This window comes from Leptonychotes weddellii, chromosome 4, assembly GCF_054177405.1.
Source record: "Leptonychotes weddellii isolate Sample4059 chromosome 4, ASM5417740v2, whole genome shotgun sequence".
In the NCBI taxonomy this organism is placed as follows: domain Eukaryota; kingdom Metazoa; phylum Chordata; class Mammalia; order Carnivora; family Phocidae; genus Leptonychotes; species Leptonychotes weddellii.
This window is the reverse complement of record NC_138372.1, coordinates 157,454,402-157,471,949: the sequence shown is the minus strand read 5'-3', so window position 1 is coordinate 157,471,949 and position 17,548 is coordinate 157,454,402. Positions and strand designations below refer to the sequence as shown.

Sequence of the window (17,548 nt, the reverse complement as noted above, 5' to 3'; positions counted from 1 at the left end):
CAGCTGAAAAATTCAAACAGCATAATCATGTGGTGTCTCCAATCCCCAAACTCCCTCCCCAAAAGCAACCATTGTAATGAGGTTCTCATTCCATGGAAATACTCTATGTATAAGGAACCCTCTTTTAAAAAGGACAACAGAAATTAAGGCAAACAAATATATCGGGGAAAACAACATGAACATACTAAAAACAAGAAAGGAGAGATGCTAAACAAAGAATACAATATGGGTGGCTAGAGGGGAACTTCCATTCACTCACTGAATAAATATTTACCAAGCACAGACCATGTGCCTGGCACTCTGTTCGGTGGCCTGGACAGAGCAGCAAACAAGGTAAACCCTGCACCTTTTCTCAAACAGCTTATACAAATTTCCACTCCATGCAAAAATTTCAAAAAAGCCCTGATAAGACTACCCTGCCTGTGTTTGGCTCTTGGTGTGGCGGGAAAGCCTGTTCTCTGCCAAACAGCTCTAAGTATTAGAGCCCTTCCAAAGACAGAGTTGATTCATCACCACCCTAGAACAATTCTAAGCAATGACAACAATAAATGTGAATTGCTCTCACACACATTAACTTATCTACACCTCATAACCTCCGTATAGTGATTTTATTCTCTGTTTTATATGGCTGAGGAAATTGAGGCTCAGAGAGATTAAGTGATTCACTGAAGTCATGCCCCAATATCAGAAGTGGGACTTGAACCCTAGTCCTCAACAGCAGACTGCAGAAGAGCTATTAGTGAGCCACACAGAAACGGTCAACTCTCCCAGATCACAGTTTTTCCAAGATCTGAAGATGCCTCTTAAGTATTTCCTACCTTTAAGCTTTGCTTCTCCAGGATAAATAATGATCAAGTTCATTCAACCCAGCTGACCTGCCTTCATTTAAATGTGCTTCATTTGCTAGTGTCCCTTTTACAGATGGACTCCAGAAATTAAAAACAATTACAGCCATGGGTTAACCAATGAAGGCTAGGATAACACCATTATTACACGTGCACCGCTGCGATCACGTGTTGATTACCAGTTTTCGTTCAAGAAATTAAATAGTAACATTTATTGAGCACTCACTATGTGCCAGACACTATGCTAAGCAATTTACACACATCATTTCATTCAATCCTTATACTAACTCTGTGAAGGAGACACCATCATTATCCCCATCCAGCGGAACAAAAAAATGGGCTCAGAGAGGTTAAGTACCCTGAACCAAGGTTATATAGCCAATGAGCTGTAGAGGGAACATTCAAATGGGGGGGTCTATTAAGTAACAGAATCCATTCTCCTAACTATCTCAATAATCATCACCCTCTGGGCATAACCCATTACTCCATGTCCTAAGACTTTGCCAAATGCCTTCCTAAGATCTATTCATATTAGACTAAAAATCATCCCTACTGTACCAGGGCAATCACAATTAAAAAAAGGGGGGGAGGGGGTGAAGAGGAACTAGGGTAATCAAGCTCATAAATGAGACTGCTACTCAAAAAAACGTTAATGATCTTTTGCTTGCACGTGGACAGCAAACTGCCTTAGACCAGCCTATCTCCGTACTCATTTTAAATAAATTTATACCAGAAAAAATTTCAAATGGGGTCAGCCTACTTTAAAATAGAAAGTTAATGAAACAGAAATTAAGTCCTCAAAAAATATAAAAATAAGTTTGAGGGGCACCTGGGTGGCTCAGTCAGTTAAGCGTCCAACTCTTGAGTTCAGCTCAGGTCTTGATCTCAGGGTCGTGAGTTCAAGCCCTATACATCGGGCTCCATGCTGGGCACGGAGCCTACTTTAAAATACATATATATTATAGGGGTGCCTCGGTGGCTCAGTCGTTAGGCGTCTGCCTTCAGCTCAGGTCATGATCCCAGGGTCCTGGGATTGAGCCCTGCATCGGGCTCCCTGTTCTGCGGGAAGCCTGCTTCTCCCTCTCCCACTCCCCCTGCTTGTGTTCCCTCTCTCGCTGTCTCTCTCTGTCAAATAAATAAATAAAATCTTTAAAATATATATATATTATAAAAATAAGCTTGAGAAGATCTGACAAGAAGTTCATTAGATTATAAGATCTACGATGACAGGAACTGTAATCTCTGTTATTTACTTCTCAAATGTTGGTCTAAATGAGTAGTTTGTTCTGAGAAACATTTAAGGAAAGAGTAAGAGGCACAATCACAAGAGGAGGGAACAACTGTTATGTTCCATTCCTGTCAGAGGAGAATTTCTATGCTTGTTATTTTCGGAAAAGTAAAATAAACTTGCTTTGTAGTGAACATGGCATAATGTAAAACTTGTCAAGTTACTTTACTGTACACCTGAGACTAATTAACAGTGTCAACTATACTCAAATAAAAATAAATTTGATTTCACGAAAACAAGGGCAAATCAATCTGTTAAAACTTAAATCACTGACAGCTCCAGAAAATAAATCTATCATAATTTGCCACAAACATTGTAATACCTATCCCATCTGATACAGCATATTTCCTTATATCTGTACCTACACATAGTGCACGTTCTTGAGAAGAACTTATAATTCTTTTTTTTCAATACATATCTTACCATTTCTAAGATGTTTTATTTTCATAACTTTGACTTAAATCAGTAGTGACTCCCAAAATTGTTTGTCTTGCCTTCTTTAAAAAAAAACTCTTTCCTCTTTAACAAAGAAATAATGATCCATAAACACTTCAATCTACTAGAAACAGCTCAGAGAACTCTGTTGGGGAAAGTAAACTACGTCTGGAATGGGAATTATCAGCCACTAATATCTGTTTCTGGATGACACTTCTAAGGAACTGCAAAGTTAAGAGATAAAGAACTATGAATATTCAATGAGCAAGTAACTGGTTCTGTAACACTACGTACTATTTGTAAACTAGGAGCTTCCAATCAATCACATGCCACATACAGGCACCCAGTCTCGGCAGCCAAAGTGAACTGACATGCAAAACCCAAACCCTGAAGTCATCTTAGACTCCTCCCTCTAGTATCCTCCACATCTAACTACTCACCAGGTTCTAGCAATTCGGCCCACTCAAGTCGACTATTCTCTCTTTTCCTCCCTTTTCAACCACAGCTGCCTTAATTTCAATCCTTATTATTTCTTCCTCAGATTACTGCTTTGCTTCTTTAGTGATTTCCTTTTTCACCCTCTTTCCCCTCCAGTCCTTCTTCCATGTCGTTACCAATGCTCAAGAACAAATCTGAGGTTACTCTCTTGTTTATCAAAAACCTACCACAGTATTTCCACTTCTGGCCAAGACTGAGTAACTGGGACCAAAGTTATTGTCCTGCCTGAAACAAAAAATTCAAACTGAAAATATATAAATAAATAATGGTTTGCAAGATGCTAGAAGTCATGCAAGGAAGAGGAATCAGGGTAATAGGAAACATGAGGTGAAACCTGTAACTGCCCCCCTTACTATATTGAGGGAGTTTTCAGGTTGCGGGGCACACAATACCAATCAAAATCTCAGCTGACCTTTTTCGTAGAATTGACACAGATTCTAAAATTCATATGGAAAATGCAAAAGACCTAGAATAGCCAAAACAACCTTGAAAAAGACAAAGCTGGAGGCCCAACACTACCCAATTTCAAGACTTATTATAAAGCTTCAGTAATCCAAATAGGGTGGTATTGGAATACAGACAAACAGATCAACAGAACAAAACAGAGTCCAGAAATACAAACGGGTGCATATGGATGAATGATTTGACAAAGGAGCTGAGGCAATTCAGTGAAGAAAGAACAGTCATTTCAACAAGTTGATGGTACAACTGGCTATCATATGCAAAACAAAACAGAACAGAACAAAACACCTTTGATCCATACTTTGAGCCAAAAACATACATTTAGTCAGAATGAATCACAAATCTAAATGTAAAATCTAAAACCATAAAACTTCTAGAAAAAATTATGAAGAAAATCTTTGAGATCTTGGGTTAAGAAAAGAGTTCTTAAATACAACACTAAAACACAAGCCATAAAAGAATAAATTGATAAATTGGAGATCATCAAAATTAAAAACTTCTGTTCCTCCAAATCATCTGTTAAGAGCACAGAGTGGGAGAAAATACAAATCATATATCTCATAAAAAACTGTATTCAGAATATATAATTCTCAAAATTGAATAATAATAAAAAGCCATAACAAATGGAACAAGACTTGGATAGATACTTCACCAAAGAGGTAAATGCCAAATAAGCCCACAAAAAGGTATTCAACATTACTGGTCAGTAGGGAAATGCAAATTGAAACACTGTAAGATACCACTGTGTGTTTATTAGAATAGCTGAAATTAAGAAGACTGCCCATATCAAGTGTTGATGAGGATATGGAGTAACTGGAGAGCTACCCTAATGTATTCCACACACAGAGTCCTAATTTCCAAACAACTATTACCAAAAAACACACTCTAACATAGGCCACATTTAATATAATTTCATCTTATCAAAATGACTCAGAAGGGACTTCAAATATCATAGTCTCTCAGTGTCATCATTATGGTTTTACTATGACTATAAAGTATGAAAACATGAGTCAACAGAAATTTTTTATGTAGCAGATATCAAAGAAACCAGCTTTCAGTCTATAATTAACCTCACAAAATTATGATTGCTTTTTATTATAATTTGTTTTCTCCAACCCAGTAGTTCTCAAAGTGTGGTCACCGGACCAGGTGCATTAGCACCATCTGGGAACTTGTTAGAAATGTAAGCTCTTGGGCCCTCCACCAAACAACTGGATCTGAAACTCTCGGGTGGCAAACAGCAATCTGTATTTTAACAAATCCTCCAGGTGATTCTGAAGTGTGGCAAAATTTGAGATCCACTATTTTAATGTATGTTTTAAAGTTAAAATCATAAATTGTCTTTTCTCTGAGATTCTTTCTGAATTCGCAAAATTCTAAGACAAAGAGGAACTGTTACTTCAAATCCACATTTTCAACGAATCTAGAACTCAACCAGCTGTTTTCCTATTTTTATACTCTTGAATTATTTTAGGGCTTTTAAAAAGCTAGAAAACCAAAACTGAATGTAAGCGCCCATAAATAATGCATTCTACAAAAGCCTTTGTTTTAAAACAAACTTTTCTACTTAAATATCCTAAGTCATTTACTCACATCTATTTTTTGCAACTGCACCCAATATTCCTTCCAACTTTACCAGAATAGATTTGCTTCTAATTTCAGCTACAAATTGTCATCCTCCAGTGAGTGTCTGTACACCTTTTAATTAGGTTCATCTAAATGGAATGGATTTTTAAAATAATTCCAGTTATAAATTTTAATTGTTTCATAAAGAGACTTAAGAAAGAAGCAGAATGAAAGTGGAAATGGTTTGGACCGAATCAGGACATCTGGAGCTGACGATATTGCCCAAAGATTCTGAGTTTTCGGGACTCAGTTCCCTTCTTTTGTAAAAGGGAGCTGAATAAGCTATTTCAAGTTTAAGGGTCTATAAATATGTGCCTTATGGTACTTACCCTTATGCTCTATGGTACTGTAGCTTTACAGTAATGTGACATGGCAAATTTTCTTGAAATGTTTTATCTTTTTTAATCATTCTAAATTGTTTTAAGAAACATGTCTCTCCGTAGGACTCAAGAACATCACTATTACACTACTCCCTAGAGAGCTGAATACAGTAAAATACGGACACACACAAATTTTTAGTTGCAGAAACACTTCAATGGTAGTATGATTTTAAGTCTCCTATTCTTTATAAGATTGGTTTATTTATCTCCAAAACTATGGGGATGCATAACATTAACCCCCAAAGGCAAAGATTCCACAATGTCAGAAATAACATGGACTTTGGAGGCAGAATGCCTGGCTTTGAATTCTGCACCCGCCATTGAAGAATTTTTGTGATCTTGGGCAAGTTATCTAAACGTTCTAAACCTTATTTTCCTATCAATCTTCTGTTAAGAGAGAATAATAATAGTATCTTCTTCATACAAATTAAAGGAGCTAATTGACAAACAGCACTCAGCACAGAGTGCAGCACAGAACACACACTCAGTAAGCATTAGGGATTTTTATTCACATTACTTGCTAAGTCAGCCCTCTACTCAGAAGTTATCAGAACAAACGTGCAATTCAATTTAGTAAATACACAAGGGCACACCTACTTGGTGCAAGGGACTTCACCACTCGCTACAGAGGCAAGGGTTCTCGAACTTCTGAATGGACCAGAATTACTTGGGATGTTTGGCTCAAATGCTGATTCTTGGGTTCTGCTTCCAGAAGCTCTGATTCTGTAATTTTTAAATAAGCCTCCCAGATGTTTCTAAGGCAGGCTGTTGAGGAATGCAGTTTGAGAAACATTTCTGCAGGAGGTTCAAAGAGAAAGAATCTCTTCCTCCAAGTTCCCACAATCGCTAAGCATTTTTTCTGTTCCAGAACTCACCGCTGCTACCTGCTGCACCTGTTGGCTGTGTAACGTGTGAGCCTAATATGGCCCTTCCATGCACATTCCATTTGCCATCACTTAAGTTCCACTATCTCTGTCCTGATGCAATGATACAACTTTTTACCTGATATGTGAGATCTACTAATCCTCTAAACCCCGACCCGTGACTAATGAAAGTCCCTTATTATAAAGACTATTCCTGACCTCTAAAACCAGAAGATTCATGAACCCTGACTGCTGAGCTATAAACCCGACCATGGCCTCATTCGTAGACCTCATCCTGGTCGCAGCCTTACGCTTCCAAAATGCTGCCAGTGTCAGCCGGGCCTCAGTACAGGACACCTTTTCAAAAAGAGACTGCAAAGTGTCAAAACCCATATAAATTTACCTCACAAAGAACTTTAATGTATACCAAACATGGGGCGCCTGGGTGGCTCAGCTGGTTGAGCGACTGCCTTCGGCTCAGGTCATGATCCTGGAGTCCCGGGATCGAGTCCCGCATCGGGCTCCCTGCTCGGCAGGGAGTCTGCTTCTCCCTCTGACCCTCCTGACCCTCCCCCCTCTCATGCTCTCTCTCTCTCAAATAAATAAATAAAATCTTTAAAAAAAAAAAAGAACTTTAATGTATACCAAACAATATGAACAACAAAGCAACAATCAGCGATCAGGGGATGGAGGACAGAATGCAGACTATGACAAAGGAACTTAACTACATTACAAATGTTTGAGTTAACCGCACTGAAAAGTTAACTCACTGACCTAAGTAACCTTACATGGGGTTTTGAGTGAAAACTGTAAGACTAAAGGTACAAAGACCTGTACCTAAGCACTGCATACTAGCCGATGAAGTTGTTTGTCACAGAGGTACAGATTAATAATTCTGAAACTGTCTTATATATATCTGGGGTCATATGGGTAAGTAAATGGATGGTGCATAGTGGGAACCTCTATTTGAATACCATCACTGATTTCTTCCTTTCCCTCAATTTTCATATTCAACAAATCGAGTTGCATTAATTATTTCTCCTTTGTCTCTTAAGAATCTGACTACTTGGGGCGCCTGGGTGGCTCAGTCGGTTAAGCGTCTGCCTTCAGCTCAGTTCATGATCCCAGGGTCCTGGGATCGAGTCCCACATCGGGCTCCCTGCTCGGCGGGAAGCCTGCTTCTCCCTCTCCCACTCCCCCTGCTTGTGTTCCTGCTCTCGCTCTCTCTCTCTGTCAAATAAATAAATAAAATCTTTAAAAAAAAAAAAAAAGACCTCCATCAGGCTCTCTGCTCAGCGGGGAGCCTGCTTCTCCCTCTCCCGTGTGCTCCTCCCCTGGTGGTGCTCTCTCTCTCTCTCTCTCTCTCAAATAAATAAAAAATCTTTAAAAAATTTTGGAAAAAAAAAAAACACTAAAAGAATCTGACTACTTCTCAGGATGCCTGGATGACTCAGTCAGTTAAGCATCCGACTCTTGATTTCAGCTCAGGTCATGATCTCAGGGTCATGAGATCGAGCCTCGTGTTGGGCTCCGTGCTGTGCGGAGTCTGCTTGAGATTCTCTCTCTCCTTCTCCCTCTGCCCCTCCCCCTGCCTGCGCGAACACACTCGCATACTCTAATAAATAATAAAATCTTCAAAAAAAAAAGGGAATCTGACTACTTCTCATCACCCATGTCACCTTCCTGGTCTAAGCCCAAGTCACTATCATCTAATGCCAGAGGACTGACTGCAACAGCCTCCCAACTGGGTGGCCTAACTCTACACTCTTTCCTAGGAAGCCATTCTCCATACCATAGCCACAGAATTAATACAAAATATAAATTATCTTATTCCTATTTTTAAAACTTTTTAATAGCTTCTCACTGCCCTAAAGTCTAAACTCCTTAATTTGACTTATGAGAGCCTACCACCCCATTCTGATCCTTTCTTAATTCTCTCCAGGCTCTGTTCAGTACCCAGTCACCATGCCTATTTTAGTCACCACTGTATTTCCAATACTTAGTACAGGTAGTATGAATTCTTTGATCTCTATATGAATGCTACCTCCTCAGTGATAGACTCTATTTACTTTATGCATGAATTGAGGCTAGCCCTGTGATGGATTTGAGTAACTGAATACACTGGAAGTGATGTTCTAGAACTTTTGAGCCCAGGTTTTAACAGGTCTGGCAGTTTCTGCCCCATCGTAAAACAGCTGCTATGCTGGGAGGAACCCAAACCACACGAAGCAGAATCCTCAGACTCTGATCATCAAGTCCAGTTGAGTATCCAGTCAACAGTCAGTACCAACTGCCAACCATGTAACCGCCTTGCAAGTTTCAACCCATGTGAGCCCCCCAAATGGCCACCATCTTAACTGATATCACTTGGAGTGGAAGAGCCTCCCAGCCCCGTTCAGTCAACCCACTGAATCGTTAGATATTAAAAAAAAAAGTTTGTGGTTTTAAAACATTAAGTGTTAAGGTGGTTTCTTTCACAGCAATATGAGCATATGTCAGCATGGGTTGAAATCCCATCTTGGTACCAATTTCATCTATTGGTACTTAACAAATTACCCCAATAAGCTCCACATCTTGATGTGGGCAACACCATGCAAGTACAGTAATGCGAGGACTTGCGAGGAGCCATCACTGGAGAACAGTTACTATAGCACGTGAGAAATATACAATACCTGTAATAAACGTATGTACACCTGTCCTATATTTTAAACTTCATTTCTTTTCTTTTCCAGATCTAGATTTAAAATTGTTCTTAATGAAAGAGAGATGTTAAATCAGTCACCTGTTAAACTCTAACAGATGAAATCAAATATATTTTCCCAAGGTTCTTTTGAGAAATCTCTTCCTATGGTATACAACTGGGGACCAACCAAAACCATGAAATATAAAACAAAAGTATATTAAAAATCTCTGTTCACATAAGCAGTCACTTGCTCTCCCTGTGCTGTAACTATATTAAAATGTGAGGGGCAGATTATGTAAAGAATTATGCTTATATCTTGACGGGTTCCCCCACTGATGATATGGCCAAGAGTGGTAAGGATGAGAAGCAAAACCAGTATCCTGGGAGTGAATATGTAAGTATTTGTTAAACATCTGAGTGAAAAGTAAACTACTGGAACATATGATCAGTGAGCCAAAAAATAAAAGAGGAAAAGGAAAGAAACTGCTTCACAGCTGAGCATTTGAGATACCTCGTAGACCTTGCATGGTCATCTCTCACATGATTTGGGTCTAAGAGGTTTCTAGGTATTACAGGAATTTGATGTGTGAAACCAGCAGGGTTGATTATAGGAACAACTATTTGTATTCTGCTTTGCAATTATTAAGCATCTAAACACACGTGCATAGAGCACTCTAGAAATTATAAAATTAGAAACAAGTTACAGATAACAACTCTACCAATTTCATTATTATTAAGTTCCAGTCAAGATCCAGATACTATCCTAAGTTTGGCATTGAGAAAACAAAGAAAAGACAGATACAGGATAATTCTTTCAAACTTAAATTCCAAAACTACCAAGAAACTCTGGAAGCCTCTATTTCAAGAGAACAGAGAACACTGACAAAAACTGCATCTTCTATGTAACACATTACATAATCTCTCCTTGTTAACTGGTTTATATGTCTATTTTAGACTGTCCCACAGGAACTCTGATCCTCTTTGCTTGAAATTAAATCCTCTACTAATTTTCTAAAACTAGGACACATTTCTGCTTCTTAAACCTATCATAAGTGGCACTTTTTTTCCTATTAGGGAGATAATGGCCACCCTTCCCTACACACACTCGTGCTGCCACCCCCCATCCTGACCGCGAGGTTTTACACTCTACGTTGGTTCTCCACTAATTCTCTTAAGGACCAAAGCCAAGTGTTTACAGGCTGACCAGCCAAGGTAAGAGGTGAACACTGCATACAAAGCACATAAATTGTTTCAAAATAGGAACAACCCTGAAAAGAAGATACTGTCCATATTTTACATGCAGTGAAAAGGGAGCTTGAAGAACTGAAGTCACTGGTTCACAGCGACACAGCTAATAGGTAGCAGAACCTGCATTTAACTCATGGCTATCTGTACAATAGTAACTTTGTATAATACTAAATCTACACCAAGAGCTCTTAAGGATCCATCTCTCACCTGCAAAAGGCCCTAATAATTATTAACAAAAACAAAATAACTGAGCAATAAAATGTGAGTACTATGTGCTAAGCATAGTGGAGAACATTTTATACCTATTATTTAATTCTTACATCAACCCTACATAAGCTGGAAGTGAGGAAGACGTGTGGGTATACAGTTAAATACTCATTAGATATTAGTTGCTATTTTACGATATTATCCCCATTTTATAAATGAAGAAACCAAAATTTACTTAAAGTCACAATGCTGATTAACTGCCAGAGCTGGGTCAGAACCCAGATTACTTGATTCCAGAACTGGTTCTTAAAGTCCTGAAGTTACTCTGCCTAGCCAACCAAAGCACTGTGCTGCCCTAATTGGCCAAAACGGAAAGAGGGGAACCCAGCAGCAACCACGGCCTTGCTACACTGAGAGATGCACTGTATCTTGATGGAGTAAGTGCTGAAGCTGGAAGATGTGGTGCTAAAAATATTAGAATGGCCCAAATCAAAACTAATCTTCAATCTGAACTACTCGCAGTTCCCTGAATCTGTCAGGTATTGGGAATCAATTCTTTAGGGGTCTCACACATCTCTGTACATCTTGCAAGCAGAGGCATTAAATGCCCTTTTGTTCTAGACTATCTTTTCTTTCTTTTTTTTTTTTAAGATTTTATTTATTTATTTGACAGAGAGAGAGAGCGCGCATGAGCAGGGGGAAGGGCAGAGGGAGAAGTAGGCTCCTCGCTGAGCAGGGAGCCAGACGCGGGACTTGATCCCAGGACCCTGGGATCATGACCTGAGCCGAAGGCAGATGCTTAACCAACTGAGCAACCCAGGCGTCCCTAGACTATCTTTTCAAGGATGTCTGTATCATGAACAAAGCTTTGGAAGACTGAGATAATGTCTCCCTCCAGAGCAGAGGGATGTGTTAAGAAAGACAGTGTCTTCCTCCAGGGCCAAAGGGTGGGGACATTTATTGCCCATTATAAAAATCTGGGTTCCCTGAGCTCGAAGGTCCTCAGCTGTGACACAGACTGCAGGATCACCCCAGGCCCTTCCATACCAGCCCCATAAGGACGTGGGGTGGGGGTCAGCAAGGCGAACCTATGAAACATGATATTCCCACTCCTTGATGTGAAGCAACAAGACCTTTGTCTCTGACCCAGGAGTCTCCTGTCTTCTGCCAGCATCCATGAAATTGTGGCAGGCTAACTTGTTAGCTTGCAAGGGGGGTAAAACCTCAGGAGCTTCACAGATCTTCACACCAGGCTCTTCATAACTCTTCTCACCTTTGCTTCCCTCAGAAATACCCTCTCCCACTCCATAGGAAATACTTACTCATCTTTTTGTCAATGTCTCCTGTATGAAATTTCTCCTAAAGTCTTCAGCTAGAATGGACTACTAACCCCACGGTGCCCCTCCACCCTTGTTTCCTGACACAGGTTTCTTTCACAACACCTTTAAAGCTTTATTCCACTTGCTTATTTGTGTGTTTTACCAGGGAATCAAGTTATTGCCTTTCAGCTCAAAATTCATCTTTTGATAAATACTCTGTGATAATGGATGAAACTGCTTTAAGCATTCTCCTTACAGTGAGCCTAATGTTAAGCCTTCTCAATACAGGGTGCTGGATGGACACTGCAGGAGAAAGGGATTTCTCTGGCAAACGTTACGCTTGATGAAAAGACAGGATGCTTTTGCCCTAAGATCAGGAACAAGATGAGGATGTCCATTCTTGCCACTTCCAGTTAACATCATACTGCAGGTTCTAGCCAGGGTAATTAGGCAAGAAAAATAAACAAAGGGCAAAAGGATTGGAAAGAAAAAAATAAAACTATATCCACCCTCAGAAGACACAATGTTGTATATAGGAAATCCTAAGGAATCCACTAAAAAAATTTTTGGAACTATTAAATGAGTTCAGCAAGGTTGCAAGATACAAAAATCAACATATAAAAATCAAGTGTATTTAATTATAATAAACAATCTGAAAAAATTAAGAAAACAATTACATTTACAATAGCATCAAAAAAGTGAAATGTTTTGAAATTAACAAAAGAAGTGTAATATTGATACACTGAAAACACTGTTGAAAAAAATTAAAGATATAAATAAATGTAAAAAAACTCCTACGGTCATGGATCAAAAGACCTAATATTGTTAAGACAGTAATACTCCCCAAATTGATCTACAATTCCATGCAACCCTATCAGAATCCCAGCCGGCTTCTTAGTAGAAATTGACATGCTGATCCTAAAATTCATACAGAAGTACAAGATACACCAAATACCCAAAACAATCTTTAAAAAGAAGAACAGTATCTGAGGACTACACTTTCTCATTTCAAAACTTACTACAAAGCAACGGCCAAGACAGGGGTGCTCTGCTGGCATAAAGACAGGTACACAGAATTCCATCACCGTACCAAGATCGTGCAGTGGGGGAAAGAATGGTGCTGGGACAACTGGATAGCCACATGCAAAAGAACGCAACTGGACCCTTAATTCACACCACACATTAACTCAAAATGATCTAAATGTAATAGCTAGAACTACAAAATTCTTAGAGAAGAAAATAGGGATAAATTTGCATGACCTTTGATTTGGAAATGGGTCCTTAGAGGTTTGATACCTAAACCACAAGCGACAAAAGAAAAAGTAGATAATTGGACTTCATCAAAATTAAAAACTTCTATGCTTCAAAACTACCAAGAAAATAAAAAGACAATCCAAAGAATGGGAAAAAATTTGCAAATCATGTATTTGATAATAAGCTTGTATCTAGAACATATAAAGAACACTTATAACTCAAAACTACAAACAGAAATAACTCATTTTTAAAATGGGCGCTGAATCTGAATAGGCATTTCTCCAGAGAAGATATACAAGTGGCCAATAAGTACATAAGATGCTCCACATAATTGGTCACCAGGGAAATGGAAATCAAACTCACAATGAGATACCAACTTATACACAAATGTTCATAGCAGCATTTCTTAATAATATCCAGATAATTATTACTAAGAATCCAATATTCATCAATGGCTGAATACATATATAAAATGTGCTATATCCATACAGTAGAATACTATTTGTATTTGGTAGTAAAAAGGGATGAAGTACCGATATATGCTTGAACATGGATGAACCTTGAAAACATCCTGTTAAGTGACTGAAGCCAGTCACAAAGGCCACATATGATTACATTTACAGTAAATGTCCAGAATGGGCAAATCTGTGGAGGAAGAAAGTAGCAGTGGCTCCTTTAGGGCTGAGGAGAATGGGGAGGGACAGATAGGTGACAGCTAGAGGGTACAGGGTTCCTTTTTTAGAGGTGATGAAGATGGTATAAAATTGAATAAATCAAGTAAAACCACTAAGTTATACGCTTTAAATGCTTGAATTATATGGTATGTGAATTATATCTCGATAAAGCTGTTATTTTTAAAAAGTCACCAAACAAAAGGATAAAACAGCTAACGGAGATCAGAGGAGTGATTAACTGGGAGGGATTAAAAAGAAACGAGGTTAGCATGAGTAAAATCCCATTAAGGTGAATTTAAGGTGATAAACCCTAAGTTGCTGAAATAAATTTCATGATAGCATAACTGCATCCCATAATGAGGGATTCTTTACTCATGGCACCAAACCTAATACCGATAAAGGCAACTAGGACTGGCAGAGGACATGAGGACATACACAAGAATGAGTGAGTGTGTGTGTGTGTGTGCATGCATGTGCGCAGGTGCACAGAGCAGAAGCTGTCTTGATTTGAGTAGCAACCAGTCAAACTAAACTTTGTAACTTCAGGCACATCCCTTAAGCCCCCTGAGCTTCAGCTCTCTCATCTGTCAAACAACTACTTCACTTTCATGGGATTATTAAGAAAGAAAATAGCTGTAACAAGATCTAGAAATTTGTTGAGGGTATCTTCCTATCTTTGTATTTCTAGCACAGTGTTTGTCAGATAATAGGTACTTAGTAAATACTGGTGGGACTAACTTCAAAAAACATAAATGGCTCTTGGAAAGGAGAAAATTAAAATATAATTAAGTATATGCACTTTGATATGGACATGCAGGCCTCGAAAACCTTTACAAGTAAGAATTTTCACATGATATAGAAGCTTGATATAGAAGCTGTCAAAGCTCACATTATGCTCTTTCATGTGAAACCAGAAATTATTTTCTACCAGTAATTTAACAAATTAGCCAGGGGGAAAAAAAGATATTTGCAAGAATATTTCTGCTGTCGTCTCCACAATCCCGTTTTCAGGTATCACTTCTATGTTTTTGATTGTGTAAAATTTAACCCATTCTTCACCTCATATATATGAAAAGAGACTATCACAGTATGACTGTTGTCTCCACCAAGGGTCAGTAAAGTATAGCCTGCAACTGGTCAACACCCATTCATTTAGTATTGTTTACGGCAGAACTGGGTAGCTGAAACACAGACAGAAAGCCAAAACTTGATTAGGAAACAGGATGTTCTTAACTGACTTTCTCAAACTCCCATATCTAGTGCTAGGAATATAGACTTTATAAATAATTAAATGCAAAGAAGTGCTCTATTGTTTTGAAGGATGAATGCTTGGCCAACACAGAGAAACCAAAGAAGAGATCAGTTTGGTCTGGGTGGGAGAAGAATATCTGCAGACAAAAGAGAATACGTAGGCTTGCCCTTGAAAGACGAATAGGTGCCTTCTAAGCAGTCAACACGGAGAGGAAGTCCTGTGAACACAGGCAAGTTGGCTTGAGAGAGCACATACTCGTGGAACTAAATCCAGTCTCTCTGACCGGCGTATACCGAGTGTAAAGAGGGGTGTAGCCGGTGACATCACGAACATTCTTGTGAACTATGCTCTATGGTTTAAAATGGGCACAGAAATTAATAGCTACTATCTGCAGAGCATAAACGCCAGATGCTTTGGTCACAGCCTGAGACATGATCAAACAACAGTGATCTAGAGACAATTCGTGGTCATTAAGATTTATAAATACAATCCTAGGCAAAACTTTTTTTTTTTTGTAAGCTCAGCAAGGGAACCTTAGAAGTCAATAATGAGAATTAGCACAGAATGGACTCTCCAAATTGTTTTAATGAGAAACTCATCTTCAGGTACAATGGTGACAGCACTCAGCAAAAGGGCTGTCTCTATAATGAGCACAGGCACAGGCAATACTTGAGCAGATAAGAGGACTTATCTCAAAGCTTACTGCAACTGAGAAGGGGAAAGTCAGACAAGAACAATGGATTGAGAATATACAAGGAGGAAATAATGAAAATGTGTATTTCCAATCTGAAATTGGTTATTGTGATAAAATAACCCTTCCAGAGAATGGTACATAATCCTCGGTCAACCTCAAGGCTCAGTGTACTCATATGTTGAACAGTAATGAATTATGTAACCTACCTACCCTATAGCATTGTTGTGAAGATTAAATGAATGAATACCCATAAGGCATTTAGAGCATGGCCAGCACACAGAAAGCACTGTGTCCACTATTATTAAGTTGCCTAATCAGCAGAGCCTACAAAAGACTTATGCCTACTGGATATAAAATCAGGCTGCTAGGTCATAAGGTAAAAAGTCATGAATGGGACAGACAGGCTCATAATCTCATTTAGAACAAATCATTTACTACTATGAAGTTCTCCTTATCTTTACATATATTTGTCTAATCTGCTAACTCAATTATTAGCTTCTTGAGGGCATGGGCCAATAAGTAATTGGTGACTGATCAACATAAAGTGACCTAAGAAAAGTGAAAACCAACCAAACTCAAATAACTGTTTTGAATCAGCATTGTACAATAAAGGGAGAAAAATCACTTTGCCTGAGCTCTGTGCCAAAGAAAAGGAACCCTAATCTTTGTCTTTAAGCAAAGCTGCTACCACCACCAGTTTAGAAACAGTAACTCTGGATTTTATAAATATTCTATCTACTCAATACTGCCTGTAACTTCTCCCTGGGTGTAACTTTTCCAGTCAACATTTACTTCTCCTTACCTTACCTTCTTCTGGATCGGCCACTACAACAGCAGTAATAAATACAAAAGCAAAGGGGTTGATAAAAGTTGCCTTCCCTATTTTAAGAAATATAATGAAACTGTGATGAAATCATTCTTAATCAACCATCATTACAGCAAATGGTGCCATAGAATGATGGGGAAGGGTAGAGCCAAAGGTCAATGAAGCTCCCTCTCAATGTCCGTCTAGACGTAATTCTACAAGGCCTTCAAAGAAATTCTTGCAAGGAACACTCCTCTTGTAACTTGGTAACAGGCAAAAACGAAGCTAAAAGCAGGTGTGGGTGGAGCTAGCCCCAGTGTTCTATCTAGTACTTCTCCAAACTTGAGTTTTTTAATTCCCATCCCCAGGAGAGAAAGCCTGTCTCTGGAAGCAGCACCCAGGGACAAGCAAATTAGCATTTCCAAGGTCAATTGCTGACAGGCTTAATTGTTTACAGCAACTAGAGTATTCTGGCTGCTGAAGTTAAGAGGCTTGACCTTTCTGGCTTGCCCAATACCATAAGAAACTAATTTACCACATTAGTTACAAAATATCAAAGTACTGTAGGAATGGAGTCGAATCAGCATATGACATTTCAAACAGCATCAAATATTAATAGGATCCCCAGAAGTAAGTAATTTTAAGCTGGTTAAACAACTTGGGGGAAAACTTAAAATACCAATCATACCAGAGGTAGGGGAGTGACAAGTACAAAAAAAAATCAATAAATGGTATTATCTCGTTTTACCAACTGGTTTGATGTGAATAGTCACCAAAACTACTAAAAACCTGCAAAACTAGTTGATGTGACTAGCCTTACAGATTCTTGCTCTCCTCTGATACCTATTTTGGCAGCCATCTGCCACATGAGGCTATTAAGCATAAGAAATGTGGCTGGTCAGACTGAGATGGACTGCAGGATTCTGAACTTGAGTACAGAAAAAAAAAAAGTAAAAATAACTCAATTTTTATACTGATTACATGTTGAAATCATATTTTAGACATATGGGATTAA

At 38.7% G+C, this 17,548-nt stretch overlaps 1 protein-coding gene across 3 annotated transcripts in view; it reads right to left on the bottom strand.

Annotated features, from left to right (window-relative positions):
* Positions 1 to 17,548, bottom strand: part of NSMCE2 (NSE2 SUMO ligase component of SMC5/6 complex) — a 197,897-nt gene that overhangs the window by 169,064 nt on the left and 11,285 nt on the right. The gene's annotated exons all lie outside the window — the stretch shown is intronic.